This window comes from Sceloporus occidentalis, unplaced genomic scaffold, assembly GCF_023333645.1.
Source record: "Sceloporus occidentalis isolate IW3139 unplaced genomic scaffold, rSceOcc1.0.p SCAF_3, whole genome shotgun sequence".
In the NCBI taxonomy this organism is placed as follows: domain Eukaryota; kingdom Metazoa; phylum Chordata; class Lepidosauria; order Squamata; family Phrynosomatidae; genus Sceloporus; species Sceloporus occidentalis.
In genome coordinates this window covers 212262039-212278718 of record NW_028316983.1, presented here as the reverse complement: position 1 = coordinate 212278718, position 16680 = coordinate 212262039, and the positions used below count along the sequence as shown (strand labels likewise).

The 16680-nt window shown below is 39.7% G+C and overlaps 1 protein-coding gene across 5 annotated transcripts in view; it reads left to right on the top strand.

The window, feature by feature from the left end:
• PAG1 (phosphoprotein membrane anchor with glycosphingolipid microdomains 1) overlaps positions 1–16680 on the top strand; it is a 121339-nt gene that overhangs the window by 63338 nt on the left and 41321 nt on the right. Inside the window, exon 1 of one of the 5 annotated variants that reach the window (XM_089517524.1) lies at positions 6165–6187. The exons of the other annotated variants lie outside the window; for them this stretch is intronic. The gene's annotated coding sequence lies outside the window, so the exon portion shown is untranslated. Of the gene's footprint in view, positions 1–6164; positions 6188–16680 lie in introns of those variants that run through there. 5 annotated transcript variants of the gene reach the window in all.

Below are 16680 nucleotides of genomic sequence, written 5' to 3'. Positions count from 1 at the left end.
TTCTACAATCCGTGAATGATGAGAAGATATAGTAGGAAGAACGGATAGAATTGGTTCTGGGTGGTTATCACTCAGGGAAGGCCTGCCGGAAGAGAAAGGTTTTTGTCGCTTTTTTAAAAGCCTCTAATGAGGATAATTGGCAAATCTCTTCCAGCAGGTCATTTCAAGCTTTAGGAGCCGTAGCAGAAAAAGACCTCTGGGAGGTCACTGCCAATCTGTAAAAGATTTTTCCTGGAGGAACGGAGTGTACGGGAAGGATTATATGAGAGGAGGCATTCCTTCAAGTAGACTGGACCAAGGTCTTGTAGGGCATTGTAGCATCACAGCAAACTGTTGAAGGTTCTAGAATTGGATTCAGGCGAGGAGAATATCTGAGTTAAACTTCTCACCACCCTGAACAGTTCAGCTGGACATGAATTTGCAACTGCAATATGTACAGAGTAGAAAGCTTTCTTTGTAAGATGCATGTAAGGTGGCAACCTTATAGGAACAAAGATGTTCTCTATAGTTTGTCTTGCTAGATAGGTTTAAGTTTTCTGCCATCTGACTGAGCTTTCTCCAGTCATTGTTCTTTCCGTTTCAACTCCCTGAGGTTGCCTGTATGCCATGGGGCTTGATTAGTAACAGGTTGAAGAGGACGTTTGGAAGCGATCATGTCAATAGCCCTGGTCAGGTCTTGACTCAGTCTATTGGCCAGGACTTCAACAAGGTCATCAGTGGTACCAGCCATATGACACTTTAAAGCTTTCCAGAGGCTCCCTTAGCTTTCAAGGGTGGACCATCTTAATAGGTCCACTACCTCTGAAGGGACAGGTAGTAGCCATGATACTAACTTTGACCAGAAAATTATCTGTCCATGACAAATCAGAGGTGCTAATCACCTCTGCCCACAAATTTGTATGCTCCGAGCTGAGGATAGACCAAGAGTGAGACCTGATGCATATACTGGCTCTGAGACCAGTTGGAATAGGCTCGTTTTTGTCATGGATTCCATGAACTCCCGAGCTTTACCTGACAAATTGGTCTCAAATGCGATGTTGAAATCACCCAAGATCAAAAGTCTGTGTGACACCAACGCCAATTCTGAGACCAGTTCCATGAGCTCGACCAGGGATTCTGCCACGCAGTGGAGTACACAGTACTAACAGAATCCCCATTCTATCCCTTCTTCAGGTTCAGGTATACTCAAGCAATGTAGTTCAGCTCCCTGATAGATTAAAATGATCTTTGTAGACCACAACTATTCTTCCCCACCGACCCATTTCCCTCACCTGCTCACTAACACACTACCCAGCTTAAAGACATGTTGTATAATGTTTAAAGAAGCACTGTTGTAAGACTTTTTGAGTCCCTAACTGGAAAGAAGGTGAGATAGATCCCCCTGTTGATCCCAGTGGTGATATCATCATTATATCTCCAGCCAGATCTTCTCCGATCTTGTCTCCTAACCTTGAAGCATGGAATGCCTGTATGAGGTGGCTTTGGGGCTTTACAGTAGGTTGAGGAAGGTATATGGCTCAGAGTAGCATAAGTCTGTATGCGACTATTTGTGCTATGATGACTGGATTTTTAATTGAGGCCAGTGGGATTTAGCAGGGACGTAGCCAAGGGGGGGGGGTTCTTGGGGTCCGGACCCCCCCTTCCATTAGAAAAATGAATGGTACGTGCTGCTGCACCTCCATGCCCAAGCCCCATTATAATGGTGGCACTTAGTCTGGACCGCCCCCCTTCCTAAAATCCTGGCTACATCCCTGGATTTAGTGTACACATGGAATGTGCAGGGTGTGTATATACATACAATCTATATACAAAGGGATTGTTTCTGAAGCACTAAAATAAATGAAGGCAGCACAATTTATTATTGTCAAGAAAATACCAAATTTATTCTAAAGATACTAATATTCAACAGCAGGAAATATCATTGCTACAATTCTGTCTATAAAATTTGCTGTCTTTGGTATTTGTCAGCCACTGAGACTCCCATAATCTAAGAATTGCTTTTAAACCATTGGAATATAATGCAACATTGAAGGTCAACAAAAGTCTTATATGTACAATAATGGCCTTATTAATAATTTATGATAATACATCTCAATGTGTATTAATGTGTTACTAATGGCCTTTAGATACACCAGAGATTTAGGATCCATTAGGTTGCATCTTATTTTAATTTGATTTCTGAGACTGCATCTGCACTGCAGAAATAATCCAGTTTGACATGTGACACCACACCAACTGGAATTTGTAGTTTGTTGTAGCACCAGAGCTCTTTGACGGAGAAAACTATATGTCTCACAAAACTACAATTTCCAGAATTCCACTGCACTGAGCCATAGAAATTAAAGTGGTGTTAAACTGGTTTATTTCTGCAGTGTCAATGCAGCCTGAAAAGACTTTCCCCCTCCATTATTTATCTGTATTGATCCTATCCTGTCTCTACACCATGGCACAACACAGCCAGATTCAATGAAATTATTTTTTTTAAAAAAATCTTTCATGTCATGTTTGGCAGCCAGATTGTGTTGAAGAGTCCACAAACTTGTTTAACATGTGGAAATCCACTGAAAAAGTATTATTGCTTTTCCAAGTTTCAGCAGTGAAGAAAAAGGTAGTTTGAAGAACTTAACAGACATTGAAGAATTTACAGATTTATGAATTTACAGAAAGAAGTTCAGCTTCTGAAGTCACAGGAATGTTCAGATTAAATTCAATCTAATTTATGAAAATATTGACAATTTTTCCTTTTATAACAGAGCCAGCATGGTGTAGTGGTTTGAGCATTGGACTGTGATGTTCTCTGATTCTATCCTTGGCATCTTCAGGCTGGGAGGGAAAAGATTCCATCGTGAATCTCTTAAAGCTGCTGCCAGTCTAGGTGTACTGTCCATTGATCGTTCTATGTAGTCAAGATACATATTCTTGATCTCTGTCTCTCCAGCAGAAGATTTTGTTTTCCAATGATTGGGGTTGAGAGAGTCAGAGTCCCTTCTCCCATCCCACTCTCTCCTTAAGCCCTCCACTATTCCAGAGCAGATATTTGGTTGTTGTGGGACAGTGCATGGTAATAAGGAAATCAACAACATCCATCTTTCCCCACTTTTCTGTGTATGTGGAAGCATCCATGAAATTTCATTCATGGGATGCTGTTAAGTCATATATCTAACCATGCTGTGTTGAGCTGAATATTTCTTCAGTTGTATAATAGAGAGAGGGGTTCAATGCACAAGTTTAAAAATGGTTTTAATAAACAACATGTAAGTTCCAGAGCACTGACTATTCCATGCTTCTCAATGCTTACTTAATTCTGCATGTTACGTCCTTGGGCTCTATTTGGGCATAAAGAGGCAACATTACCATGATCGGACTTGACCTTGAGGAAAAAAAACTAGCTCTGCTTTGCCTCAAGCAATACAATGTTTCCAGATTCTTCATAAGATTTATGTTATTTCCCTTTCTCATTTATTGAATTGTACAAATAGAATTCAGTATAATCAGATGTACATGTACTGTTTGCCTTGTAGCATAGGACCCCCCCCCCCCCCACCATTTTTATAATGGATTGTAAGCAAGGCTTTTAAAAGAAGTAAAAAGTGTGGTATGTATGGTGAATAACCAAAGTTTTCTATGAAATGGCATAGGTCACTGGTTCTAGAAAATCCTCTGTGTTTTGTATAGTTAATATACAGTTGGTCCTCTTATCCATGGATTCTTTATTCATAGATTCAACCATCCACAGCTTGAAAATATTTCAAAAAAATATAAAAATATAAATTCCTTCAAAAATATAAATTCCTTTTGCCATTTTGTAACAGAAATCATTTTATGATGCCCTTTTATTTAGTGGGACTTGAGCATCCACATATTTTGATATCCAGAGTGGGTCTTGGAACCAAACCCCACTGGATACCAAGGATTCACATTGTTGCTATAATGAACAGGAACAAGATAAATAGGCCTATGGGAAAAAAGTATGGGAAATTTTTTTTTTAAAGTAACTCATTACAATTCTAAACCCTTCTGCTACTGCTAACTGAAACATTATAGTAATGTAAAATGATTAGACATTAAAATGTAGTTAATGACAACTGACCAGTTATTTGTAAATTTGTTGTTAGCTGCCCTCGAGTCGGCTTTGACTCATGGCAATCCTGTGGATGAGACATCTCCAAGAATTCCTTTCCTCCACTACTTTGCCCATGTCCTGCAAGTCATTGCCCACAGCCCCCCTGATCGAGTCTATCCATCTGGTTTGTGGTCTTCCCCTCTTTCTTCTACCCTCTACTTTTCCTAGTATTATTGTTCTCTACTGATCTGTGCCTTTGCATTATGTGGCCAAAGTATGATAGTCTCAACTTGATCATCTTCGCTTCCAAAGAGAGCTCTGGTCTGATCTGATCTGTTCAAGAACCCATTTGTTTGTAAATGATTACCTACAAATTGTATGTATGTATCAGGCTAGGAATTTATTGGAGAGAAACAGAGGGCCTCCATTGAGATCATTAAATGAGTTGCCATTTAATGAACATGCCAAACATAATTGACACTGGCCCTCTGGGAATCATATTGGCTCTGAAGTTGTGTCCATTTTGTGGAGTTGAACAGTTGTTGCTAAATAAATGTACATAAAAAGCTGTACTGTGAAGCCTTTTGATCGTTTGAAATTAAGGGCTGCTTGAAAAAGCTACAGAATTGGCAGAAACTGAGCCTGGAAGAGCTGTGGCTGATTTCATGTGAAATGCTTTGCTGGGTCTAGCCAAAGGTCCATCTAATCTCACATTCTGTCTTCCAAGAGTGGCCAGCCAAATGCCCCTGGGAAACTCTCAAATAGGACAGGATGGCAAAAAGCCATCCACTATTTGTCTGTAGCATCTGGTGGTTCTCTCAGTCAGCTTCAGGCAGTTTTCTTTCCTGGAAAATGTAAGGGATTGCTCTGAGATAATCAAATAGCAACTGCATGAGTTTAATCGAGTACAAAAGCACACAGACACCATGAAATCAGCATACACTGGGTAGGTATAGAGCATATCTGGGGTGTGATCCTGTTGTCAGAAGAAACAACCACAACACTGTTTGGAAGCATGCTTAACAATAATAAACTCTCTTTATAATGAGATATTATTAATATAGGAAAAAGTCCTTAGCCTTGATTGACACACACAACAGAGAGGGGGGGGGGGGAGAAACTATTTCCCCACCACTTACGTGCTGTAATGCGTAGAAGATCAGCCAACATATTAATTGTATAGTAGGTGTTCTATATCCCCAGAATAATTTGTATTTAATATAAATTAGCTTACTTGCTAATTAGCTTACTTGCTGTTCAGCGCTATGATCTTTGGAATAGCGGTATATAAATGAAACAAATTATTAATTAATTATTATTATTATAAAATGAGTTGCTTTCCTTTTAAGGAGCTAAGCAAGCCCCCAGTCATGCACAGATTTATTCATCTGCTTTCCATCACCCAAATTCCACTTCAGATTCTTGCTCTATCTTTCATAATAGAAATATTCTATTACAGAGGTATGGTGTCTCTTCAAAAATCAAATCCATTTCAAAACAGAGAGCAGCGGAAAGATTTATCCACATTCTGTTGACACTCTGTGGGATTTTCTCCTTGCTCTTTTGTTTTGCTCTTGATGGGCTGAAGCAAATTTTCTAGAGTCATAATGGATGTTCCAGATGTTTGCTTGTACAGTCAGTCAGTTGGAATGAAAGTGTAAAGCTAGCAGTCACATTCCATCACTAAATCTAAGACTGGGTGTGAAAAGAAAGCATCTTTACAATTTCGTTTCCATTTTAGCAATGATGGTTGACACAGTGGCACAGGGTACAGTAAAATATAATAGTAATTTCTTCCCTCTTTCCTCACCCTAGTTAGATTGCTTTTGGGGCAGGGGGGAGGAGGGGGGAAAGTCCAGAGCTGTACATGAGAGGAGTGTCTTTGTGATACTATTCATTCTCTCTTCTGACAGAGAAGGCATTGTTTGCTCACTGTAATAGGCTTGGCAGCCAAATAAGGTAGGGATCTGGGCTGTGCATACAGATTCAGAAAGTAGCAGAGCAGGCAAGAATCTGAAAATTCAAAGGAGTGGATCACTAGGAAGGACTTTGCAGCAAGTTTTGTGTATATATACACTTTTGGCACTGTCCTTGAGTGGTATGAAGAAGCATTTTAGACTGAAGGTAATTCTTCCATTTTATAATGATTGGTTAACATTAGTAATGGGCCATATTTGCAGTATCATTTAAAAACAGAAATGTAAACGTTACATCATTTTTAGCCTTTTATCTTGGCCCTGTAGATCTGTTGAGTCTCAGGGTGAGTGCCCTCCCCACCCTGTATATGCTGATTGGATTAACATTTAATGAGAGAACTTTTGTGAAAAATAAAAGGCCATTTAGATTGCTTTAGTTGTTGCATTATACGCAGCAGCTAATATACATACGCAGTGTGGTTTGAGGATTTTTCTAATAAAAAATGCATTACTGCAGAACTTTTAGTTGTGATTATATATTGCTCTGCATACTTCCAGATCTAGCTCCTTATCTCTTGTTTGCTCCCTGTAGCTAATAATGCCTACACATCATGCAATGAAATAAAAAGTGATGGCAAAAACACACGCCACAAATATTATTGATCCCTGTTCCTTGAGGCATTTTGATTACGACGTGCTAAAAGTGCTATTTTTGATTCATACTGTTTCTTTTATGCTACTTTGATGATCACTATTCTTTCAGAACTTCATAACTATTGTTATCTCTATGTAGTCTTAAAAATTAACATGAATGTTAAAGAATGGACTGTTGTTTTAGAGTTAACCAGTACTCTGGCAGTTTTTGATTGCTGCTTAGCTTGAAAAATATTCAGGGATTAGCAGTCATTATAAATAAAATATAACGATTTAGCTAACAATTGATAAGTAGTTTAAATAAAAAATAATATTGGAAAGGAGAACTGGTTATTCATACTTACTTTTCCATAACTGAGAGGAAATGGAACCAGCCAAGAATGCTAAATTCTGGGAACCATGTTCAGAGATGCCTAAAGGGAAAAATAAATTTGAGATTTAGCAGGCTGTGGTATCAAAGTGGCATCCAACTGAACACCTGGAGGCTTTCATTCCAGAGAACCCTGCTCATGCCATCTGTGGATCTGCTAACAAGTTTTGATCTCATGGGGCTGTCTTCCTGTTGTGTTGTAATCCCCGGGGAACAACTGTTCTAAGTGCCAAAAGACACTGCGCTGTATGTGAGACATGCTGCATGACAACATCAGTTCTTGCCTATCATACTTGAAAGGAGTGCCATCTGATTAAGGGGACTAACTATATTTAACTGTCAAAAGTTGGTGAGCAGCTCTTTTGGCCATTTTAGACAATAGCACAGTCCAAAGCTTGTGGCAGACTGCTTTGAAATTACTTTGTTTGAGAAAACATTTAGAGCTTTTATGTCTGTTATATTTTAGCTATAATATCTGGCTTCAAAATATACCTAAGAAAACAATGCACTTTTTATAGTGTTTTATCTTATGATAAGCACATTTGTTAAAAGGGCATAAGGAGGAAAGTGAAAGGCCTGCCTTGTCCAGCATTCTGTCCATAGTGCCAACCTGTTGCTTTTGGGAATCCCACAACACACATGCACAGTGCTAGCTGGTGGCTCCCTTTTCTTTGTGGCATAGACTCTGAGTTTTGGTCTGAATTTTAAAGGAGGTTATCCAAGGTGCTGGAGCCTCTCTCCTGAATAGGTGTCATGTATATATAGCTTTTAGGTTTGGACTAAAATCCAAAACAGATACACCACTCCCATTGAACATACACACACAGAATATCTTGGGCCTGGTTCTGGGCCTCTAGAAAATATATATCTATCAAGACTATTGCTAGCCCCATTTTCCATGAATATAAGTGCAATTGCTAGAAAGAGAGAGGTTTGGTTGTTGATCCCTGTACAGTCAGTGATAAAGCCAAATGTCTTTGTAGCCATTGTGTGCAATGACCCCTGTTTACACAGAAAGGTAGTTGGGGAGTCTGACCTGTGCAGTTAAGTCAGCCAAGTACAGTGGGCCCTCCACATTTGCTGGGTTTAGGGGACAAGACCCATGTGAAAGTGGAAAAACTGTAAATAAAAAAACCCAGTATTTTTTTAACCTGAGAGGACACCTTTCTAGGAATCTCTAGGTCCTCAAGGGTAATTCTGTGGTCAAAATCTGCCAGAGGTTGGCCGCAGAATTTTGCTGCAGGGCCAACAAATGCCTAGATAAGTGTTCTCTCTAGGAATCTCTAAGTTCTCCAGCATGACTTATGACAGATGTCGCCCATAGAGTCATGCTGGAGGAACTAGAGATTCCTAGAGAGAACATATTAATCAAATCTGTGAATAATCAAATTAGCAAAAGTCAAAGCTGCAAATATGAAGTGCTGACTGTACTGCCTTCTCTGAATGGCACCAGTTAACAAAAACAAACAGCTTCATTTATATACTGCTTCATACTGAACTAACAGTGTCTAAGCAGTTTACAAAGTGTAAGCTGATTGCCCCAAACAATCTGGGTACTCATTTTAGAGACTTCGGAAGGATGCAAGCCTGAGTTGAGCTCTTTCGCTGGTATTGAACTCACAACCTTATGGTTTTGAGTAGGTGGCTGCAGTACAGGCATTTAACCACTGCTCCACCAGTTCTCTGGGAACTGTACCTGGGAGCTTTATTTGCCTTACCATGGAGTTACAAAGTCTCTCTATAAATAGTGTGGAATTGTTTTTTTAAATCCTAAAAGAAACCTTAAATCCACCAACAAAAGAAACAAATGTATTCCTTTGAAATTATATTTTGTGGGAGGTTGAAATTACTTTATTCCCTTTCTGCATTTGGTGACAGAGCTGCTTCCATCAATTGAGACTTCACCATAGGATCCTGATGAATGCTATCATCTTACTTCTGAATTTAGTACAGAATGTTTTAAGATATATTAGGGTTGTAAATTGCTTGCAAGATTACAAAATAGAGAAAATGTTGCAGCTCATATGCACAGCAGGACACATGTGGTTTCTAGTTTTAAAAAAGTGAAAGTGTTTTTAGAACTGATGAAGATGCTATCAGAACCTCACAAATATTCAGTTCCATTTGCTTCCATGTGTTCTTAAGATGTGTGTGTGTGTGTGTGTGTGTGTGTGGTGGGAAGGGGGAATGCCCCAACAATCTGCATCAGTTTGAGCTGAAAATAATTGGGCACTTGCCACAGATCAGCTAGTCAGTTTTTCAAAGTATCACTGAGGACACATCTGATTATCCCAGAGTACAAAACTATCTACCATTTTGTAGTTTTTTTATATATGTTAAAATCGAAGCACAATAGGGTCCCACTAATTTAGATTACCTTTTTTTATTCTGAAATAGCATTAGAAACATACATTGCTGAGATGCTACATGTGTTTTCCTGGCAGGATACTGAATGTGAAAGGTTATCTCTGAGGGAAAAAATAGCACAATTTTTGCAGCCTCAGGATATTTATAAACACTTAATGGAGATGATTCTTGTATTTCACATGTTGGCACTGGAAATTATCATGCAGTCATTTATTTTTGCACAAATTAATCTGGAATTAATGGAACCTTTTGCATGAGCAGCTATATGAAAATTTACAGACCATATGAAATGTATGTTTTTGAAATGTTAGCAGTTCAGTAAAGCATGGCCTGATACGCAGTACCGTTGTCTAGAGGAATTGGATGGGGAGAGCAGGTAGAGACAGGATGCAGAACACATTCTAAGGGCACTATTACATTTGGTGCAGCTAGGGTTGCCATAAGTCAGGACCTCCAAACCGGGACAAATGTAGGACAACATTTTCAAATGTAGGACACTTTTTTTAAATGGAGGACACGCAAAAAAATTGATGATTTTTTTAAAAAATGTTAATATAAATGCATGTTCCTTAGGCATGATCAAAATGGAGGACATTTTGGCATTATTCGTAAACAGATGGCAGAAATGTACTTCCCTTTCTGGCCAAACACACCCCTCCCTTCATTCCTTCATCATCACTATCATTTTTAAAACAAGACAGACCTGTTAGCATTAAAAGCACCAAAAATACACCAAAAATACACCTTGTGGGAAATAAACCTTTGGAAATTGGCACCCACCTCCTCTTCCTCCTCCTCCTTCTCTTCTTCCTCTTACTTCTTCCTCCTCCACCCCTTCTTCCTCTTACGTCTTCCTCCTCCTCCTATTCCTCCTCCTCCTCCCCTTCTTCCTCCTCCTCCTCCTCTTCCGAGGCTCTGAGGCTGGCCAATGGCGGGCTGGGGCTGGAAACAGCCCTGCCCCCGCCCTTCTGCCATTTGCCAGCCAGCCTGAAGGGGATGAGCGCTCCTTATGCCCCTGTGCGCATGCGCAAGCGGGGCAAGCACAAGTTGGCACTGGCCACAGCCCCGCAGAAGTGCTGCGAGCGGTGCAGCCACGCAAAGGAGGAAGAGGAGGAGGAGGTAGGTGTGCTGCGCGCCATGCACACAAAAAAATGAGGAGGAAGAGGGCGGGCTGCGCAGCTGCACGGCCACAAAAGAGAAGGAGGTGGGGGAAGAGGAGGTGGGTGGCCGCTGCGGGAGCACGTGGAGGAGGAGGAGGAGGAGCGCTGCCTGGCCTGCAGCGAAGCCAAAATCTGGGCCCAACCTGTGAATTGGCGGAACCGGACCGGGACCGGGCCGGTTCCACCAAAACCGAGACACTCCCGCCTGCAGGTGGGTTATGGCAACCCTAGGTGCAGCCAATATGAAATTCTTACATCGTAGGGTTTCATTTAAATACGTATCATTTGCAGAATTGAATCAGTAGGAAGATCAGCCATAAAAGTCCCCCCCCAAAAAAAAAAAGTGTTATGGGAAGAATCAATAAGAGGAATGAAGGATATACATGCTGCTTCCGATCCACTGATTCATCCCTGCAAAGAACCCCCTGACACCCTCCTAACCCTGAGCAGCAACACATTCCTTCTGATTAGATCCAGAATCTATCCCTGTAGGTAGAAGGATTCCTTTCCTTCAAGAAAGACTGCTTATCCAGTCTAGTATTTTTAGATAGAGTATGGAGATTGGGTTTCCTTATTTAGGTAGCCTCCCCACTCCCCACAAAAATATGTTTCAAGGGTTGGAGAATGAGAATGGGAACTTGAGTTGCAGGTTGCAAGTGGACAGAAGAACTGGCAAAAATTCTCTCCCAAACCTTCTTAGAAAGACCAACCTAAATGGCCCTCTAATAAGTGGCTTCACTAGTAGGGGGAAATAATAGATCCAACCCACTGTCTTGACTGTTGTTTATGTGCCAAACATGTAATAGAGAATTTTCTGCAACACAATTTCTGAAGTTTATTTTACATCATCTTTTTATTTCAGAAGGAAATGCAAGTACGAACAAAGGGTATCATATTTTACAGATTTCTTTGTTCCTTCCCCTATGATTCTGGAGACCAGGGTTCAATTCCCAACTCAGCCATGAAATCCACTGGGTGACCTTGGGGCATGTCACATGCTCTCAGCCTCAGAAGAAGGCAACGGTAAACCTCCTCAGATCAAATCATGCCAAGAAAACCCCATGATAGGTTCATTGTAGGCTTGCCATAAGTAGGAAACAACTTGAAGGCACATAACACACATGCACACACATGCGCGTGCACACACACACACACACACACTTATTTTGAAGTTATTGGGTTTTTTTGGTAAATTTGACAGTTCAAACTTGAACTATATTTCTGTATATAGAAAGATAATAACTAACTGCTACATCTGCTGCAGTTAGAGTTATATGAACTCTTTTTTAATTTACACAACAATCAAAATCTGTCTGTAACGTTTGTGGTTTACACACATTCAAAAAGTGCAAAAGGCATGACTCTGGAGTTACTTTAGATTATGGTAGTAAGCACATGTCATTTGTCCATCTTTATTTTCCATGTTCCCCTTTTTTGTCAAGGCATACATTTTTATTCCTCACTGAAAGTGCATGACCATGGCAGTGAAATGAACAAGCCACTTGCACTATTACCGTCAGAATTTTTAATTAAATAAATACATTTTATAGCAATTGCAAGTACATTTCTATACTGCTTATCAGTGCACTTAAGCACTCTCTAAGTGGTTTACAAAGTATAAGCTAATATCTGGGTACTCCTTTTAGCGACGGAAGGATGCAAGCCTGAGTCGAGCCTGAGTTCCTGGCTGGTATTGAACTCACAACCTTATGGTTTGTGAATGAGTGGCTGCAGTACAGGCATTTAACCACTGTACCACCAGGTCTCTATGTTTTATGTTCTCTCAAGCTAAATATCTTGATGATTAGCATAGTTGTCATGAAATTACTTGTGCTACCGTTTAACTACAGTAAACATAGTGTTACGAATTCATACAAAGTTGCCATCTCTGAAGGAGTTGGGATCACAGTTGGAGTCTTGTCAGTAGAAAAACAGAGAAGTCAGATTCAGTGTCGAAGGTTTGGTATAGTGACTCCATGGCAATGTTGATCATGCCACTGGGGTAGGAGGCACCTGCTTCTACTGCCCCAACATAATACACTGTAGTGCGTTATAGACCGCCGCTTTGCCGTGCGGCTCCAAACCGTGCTGCTCCTGCGCAGAGCAAAAAAGAAGCTCCAAAATGGAGCACTCATGATGTCATAAGCGCTGTGCGACGTGCGGACGCACAGCGTCCGCTGCATCAATATGGCAGCAGCCGTGTGGAACGGCCGCCGCCATTTTGTACAGACTCAGTCCGTACTAGGGTTAGGGGGGTGCAGAAGCACTGCCCCTTCCTAACCCTAGTACGTACTGACTACGTACTTTATGGCGGTTTGTAACCCGCCTGTGTAAGATATTTATTCTCTGCCACCTTCAAACAGGATTTCAGCCCAGGCTGCATCTGCACTGCAGAAATCACCCAGTTTTACAGCACTTTAACAGCCACAGCTCAATGCTGTGGAATTCTGTTAATTGTAGTTGTGTGAGACATTCCAGGTTCTCTCTTATGCCACAGCAAATTACAGTTCCCTGAATTCCATAGCACTGAGCTGTGGCAATTATAGTGGTGTCAAGCTGATTTATTTCTGCAGTGCAGATGCAGCCTTAGAGCTTTTTATATTCACTTCAAAACCATAACATTCCAAAGAAAAGGGATATTAATGTGAAGTTGAAGGCTTTTATGGCCGGCATCCATAGTTTTTTGTGGGTTTTCGAGTTATGCGACCATGGCCACATAGCTCGAAAACCCCACAAAAAACAAAGGAATATTAAGTTCTGCAATTCTCCTTGTAGTGTAAGAAGAGATGTAGATTTGGGAAACATTGAGAAAACATTACCTTTGATTAATGCAAGTTTTCCTTTTTACAGCCAGTGAGTGCTTTAAAATGAACACTTATCTCCTACTGGCTATCATAGCAGCAAAATCTTCTAATGCTTTATTAGAGGATTAATTGGGTTAAATTCAAAGTCAATCACACTTAAAGTAGACCCTTTGAAATATATGGGGTTTAATTTTGTCATGTCTATCTTGAGTCTATTTTCAGTGGGCTTACGCTAACTACAATTGACTTTGGATTTAACGGTTTAAACATACAGATTCTACATTCTGGGTTAGTATGTTCTGGGGTATTCAAAGGACCAGTATACTAAGAAAAAGGTAAATTCAGATCATGAGATGAGGAAAATAAGAACCTGCAAAATAATATCACATAAGAGAAAATCCTAAAGGAAATTACAAAATGTTCAAATGTGAAAACGGTATTTGTTGTTGTGCTTCTTAAGTTGACTCTGACATATGGTGATCTTGTCAATGGGCTTTCTTGGTAAGAAGAATTTTGCCACTGTCTTCCTCTTAATCCAAGAGAGTGTGATTTTCCCAAAGTCAACTAGTGGGTTTCCATAGTTTAGTAGGTGTTTTAACCCCAGTTTCCTGGAACCCTAGTTTAACATTCAAACCTCTACACCCTATTAGTTCTCTATAACTCAGTAATGGGATATACACAGTCCGTAATTTTAAGTGGCTTTTGAAATTGTACATGTAGGCTACACTGTCTTCAATATATACTAATTCTGATCTTAGTTCTTCTAGCACCAATACTTTCCACTATTTGTGTGCAAGAAGGAGATAACAACAGGCCTGGGGAAAACACAAATTTGGCCAATGTTCAAAATACGTTTTGGAGGAACCCCTAAGATCAAGGAATTCCCTGAAACAACCTAGCTTGGCATCCCTGACTAAGAGCTTGGTGGCCACATTGTGCTGATTGAGTGGGTGTTGTGGAAATAATGGAAATAAGTAGAGAAGGAGTGGAATGAAATACCTTGGAACAGGGTAAGATTGGCTTGTTGGCTGAGACCTTTAACAGGAACACTTGACACCGCAACATTTTGTTGCCATTCTCACTTGTACAGTACTAATCACAAGAAAGGATACCAGATTCTGGAGGAAAAATGTCACAATTGCCAGCACTTATTGTTCTCAAGGCAATTTTTAAGCCTTCATTTCCTCTGAAAATTGCTGTAATTAGCTTTATGAAAATCTACTTTGTTCAGTTTAATTCAAAATTATCTAGCTGTGCATTAATTTATACCAGAATTGGAAATGTTATGGGATTTGTGGCACAAAGGAATGATGCAGAGAATAACCATGCTGAGTAGTGACTGTGGATCTTGTGCAAAACATCCATAGGATATCAGTTTGGAAGAGGCTGACATTAGGGCTTTCATGCAGTCAGTTTAATTTTCACATTTTTGTTTTCCTCTCCGGAGGTGCTTTTTAGTCTCTTGTATTTCAAAACTGCCACTGATCAGGTATTAGGAGGAGTTAAAAGCCTTCTGGGACACAGAGAGTTGTAGTGGCTTCTGTTTACTCTGGGGATTTAAAATACTCTTGTCAGTTAAGTCAACTCACATCAGCATATTTCTTCTTTGTATATGTGTATGAGAAGTCTTAGGTGTCCCTGGTACTCACTCATATAAATGCTATTAATGATATTAGAACACCAGCATGTGGGTGAAGTGAACAACAGTGCAGCCAGAACCAGTTCTGGTTAAGATAATTCTGGTTTGGTTATTGAAAAAAACTTATAGTTTGGTCTTGAGAATGTGTGAAGATGACCTGCTTCACACATTTTACTCACATGTACACATGCTCAGGGGTATTCTCTATCACTTATGTTCAAAACATAATTAGGGGACTTGGCCTAACCTTGAGAGAAAAGAAACAGCTTTAAAAATTACAGGATATTGGTGGCTTGTTTTACTTCTATGGACTACCCCAGTTTGTGGTAATTGCAGTCCAGATTTTCTGCTTAAGCTCTTTTATAATCACGGAGACTTAAATATATGTAACCATTGGGAATTTAGGAAGATTAATTCAAACATTCAATTCAGATTTGCAAGAAATGGTTTAAACAGAACCAGAATGCAACCAAAAGCAAGACATCTGGAGAAGACAGTGTCAAAATAACAGTGTCAACAGATATGGAGCCAACCTGCATTTCATACACATTTACATGTTGAATACAACACAAGCTGCACTGTGAGCTGCTTTAGAATAAGCAGCACTTCATATTTTAGCTATACTTAATTACAAAGTCAGAGAACAGAACAGTTGGTGATCTTTTTAAAAAAGAAACGAACCAGAGCCACAAATTAGGACTCTGAAGTTTAATCCTCTTATTCCTGTGAGTTGTTTTATTAGAGGTCATGATGGAATTGTAGAAATGCAGGGAGCATCTTTTTGACTATTTTCTCTATTAAGATTTTTCTACTAACAGTAATTTTATATGCATCTTTTTACAATGTAACTTTAAATTAGAAACCATGAAGCAGGATTATCATAATTTGGTGATAGATGAGAATCAGATGTATATTTTATATTTCCCCATTTCTTTTGTTCACTATTATGCATACTACTAGATGTCTGACTTCATTTATATGCATAATCCATTTTATGCATGTCTAAGACTCAAGACATGGTAATGGAAGGTCTAGACAGAGCTTTAACGATATTTTGAATAGCTGGCAGTTGAGTTAAGAGTGAAGATAGGCTTTCTGCCCTAAAATGCACATATTTAAAGAGTGTTATACTATATAGTTTATGATAATGGTGAGGTTTTTTTTAATAATAGAAGTGTAGATATGATTTTTCTGAGGTTATTTAGGGATACATAAATCTCTAAATAACACAGCTGCCAGTGCCTCTGGGTTAGAAGCTGGCCTTTGGGATTTCTTCATCCTGCTAATGCAACATTCAAAAGCCATGTCCAAGTATGCGGAGTTAATGTGTTTTAGATGAAATTTGTCCAAGAGAGATATTACTGCATGGTTCATAATACATTTTTAGCCTTAAAGATAGATAGAATCATAGAGTTGGAAGAGACCACAGAAGCCATCCAATCCAACCTCCTTCTACCATGCAGGAATACACAATCAAAGCACCTCTGAGAGATGACCATCCAACCTCTGTTTACAAACCTCCAAAGAAGGAGATTCCACCACACTCCGAGGAGCTCGTACTGTCAGGAAGTTCTTTCTAATGTTGATGTAGAATCTCTTTTCCTGTAGTTTGAATCCAATGCTGGTCCCTGAAGCAGCATAAAACAAACTTAGAATCATAAAATCATAGAAGGATAAAACAAACTTGCTCCCATCTTCAGTATGACA